The sequence below is a fragment of the Chrysochloris asiatica genome, unplaced genomic scaffold, assembly GCF_000296735.1.
Source record: "Chrysochloris asiatica unplaced genomic scaffold, ChrAsi1.0 scaffold00214, whole genome shotgun sequence".
NCBI lineage: Eukaryota > Metazoa > Chordata > Mammalia > Afrosoricida > Chrysochloridae > Chrysochloris > Chrysochloris asiatica.
The window spans coordinates 5,439,987-5,441,825 of record NW_006408732.1 but is presented as its reverse complement, the minus strand read 5'-3'; the positions used below and the strand labels follow the sequence as shown (position 1 = coordinate 5,441,825).

The 1,839-nt window shown below is 41.5% G+C and overlaps 1 pseudogene; it reads left to right on the top strand.

The window, feature by feature from the left end:
* The first annotated feature begins 5 nt into the window (after positions 1 to 5).
* Positions 6 to 1,032, top strand: LOC102812089 (annotated as a pseudogene).
* Positions 1,033 to 1,839: the final 807 nt, after the last annotated feature.

The window sequence follows — 1,839 nt, the reverse complement described above, 5'->3', positions numbered from 1 at the left end:
CTAACAAATACTCCTTAGAGCCAGTTGCTGTAGAACTCAAATCTTTGCTGGGCAAGGATTTTTTTCTTGAAGGACTGTGTGGGTCCAGAAGTAGAGAAAACCTGTGCTGATCCAGCTGCTGGTTCTGTCATTCTGCTGGAGAACCTTCGCTTTTATGTAGAAGAAGAAAGAAAGGGAAAAGATGCCTCTGGGAATAAGGTTAAAGCAAACCAAGTGAAATAGAAGCTTTCTAGGCTTCACTTTCCAAGAAAAGGAATATCTGTGTCAATTATGATTTTGGCATTGCTCATTTAGCCCACACTTCCATGGTGGGAGTGAATCTGCCACAGAAGGCTGGTGGTTTCTTGATGAAGAAAGAGCTGAATTACTTTGCCAAAGCCTTGAAGAGCCCAGAACGGCCCTTCCTGGACATCCTGGGTAGACTAAAGCTGCAGACAAGACCCAACTGATCAATAACATGCTGGACAAAGTCAATGAGAAGATTATTGGTGGTGGAATGGCTTTTACCTTCCTTAAAGTGCTCAATAACATGGAGATTGGTACTTCTCTATGTGATGAACGGGGAGCCAAGATTGTCAAAGACCTAATGTCCAAAGCTGAGAAGAATGGTGTGAAGATTACCTTGCCTGTTGACTTTGTCAGTGCTGACAAGGTTGATGAGAATGCGAAAACTGGCCAAGCCACTGTGGCCTCTGGCATGCCTGTTAGCAGGATGTGCTTGGAATATGGCCCTGAGAACAGCAAGAAGTATGCAGAGGCTGTCATTTGGGCTAAGCAGATTGTGTGGACTGGGCCTGTGGGGGTATTTGAATGGGAAACTTTTGCCTGGGGAACCAAAGTCCTCATGGATGAGGTAGTAAAAGCCACTTCCAGGGGTTGCATCCCATCATAGGTGGTGGAGAAACTGCCACTTGCTGTGCCAAATGGGACACTGAGGATTAAGTCAGTCATGTGAGCACTGGGGGTGGGGCTAGTCTGGAGCTCCTGGATGGTAGAGTTCTTCCTGGGGTGGATGCTTTCAGCAACGTTTAGTGATTTCCTGCCCTTTGGTTCCTGTACACAGTCCTAAGTCAACTGAGTGCTTTCCCTTTGGCATTCGTTTGTCAAGATTCTGCTACTGGTAAGAGATGAAGCCCCAGGAACCCTTAAAACATATTCATAGCATCTCAGCTCATTATGCCACTCTGGAGTTTCCTACAATCTTCAAGACCCCATTTCAATTTCTAGTGGCTAACTAGTGCTTTCTAGAATGTGTATATTTATATTTTTCATGTTAAAAGAAAGTGAGCTGTGTTAGCTTAGTTCTCTTTAAGTAGCTTACTCTGATTAGCTGTCATTGTATTATTACTGCAATGGAAATAAGAAATTCCCATTTTAAGCAGGTATGGAGACAAAGTGGATGATCTATTAAATGAACAATATGATTGTCCATTTTTTTTAAAAAAGTACAGATTTTGTACCTCCATATGAACATGGGATAGTTTTTATTTCATGTTGATCTTGGAATAATCTTTCAAGCTCCCTTTACAAGACTCTTTTTGTACCTCACAATTTGAAATATTTACTCTGAAAAACTTTTAGCCTTACTCATTATTTTAACTAGAGATTCATTAACAAGCAATTTATTTTAACCTTGCAAGTAGTGGAAGAAATCAATTTACTCTACTACCCACATTCTCAGTGATGTTCTTTTTATGTTACAACTATTAGGAGTCTTTTGTTTCTGAATGATGTTGTTATTGTTAAATGCCTTCGAGTGGATTCAGACCCACAGCAACCCTGTAGAGGGTTTCCAAATAGCAGCTGGTGAGCTTGAACCACCGATCTTGCAGTTCAAAT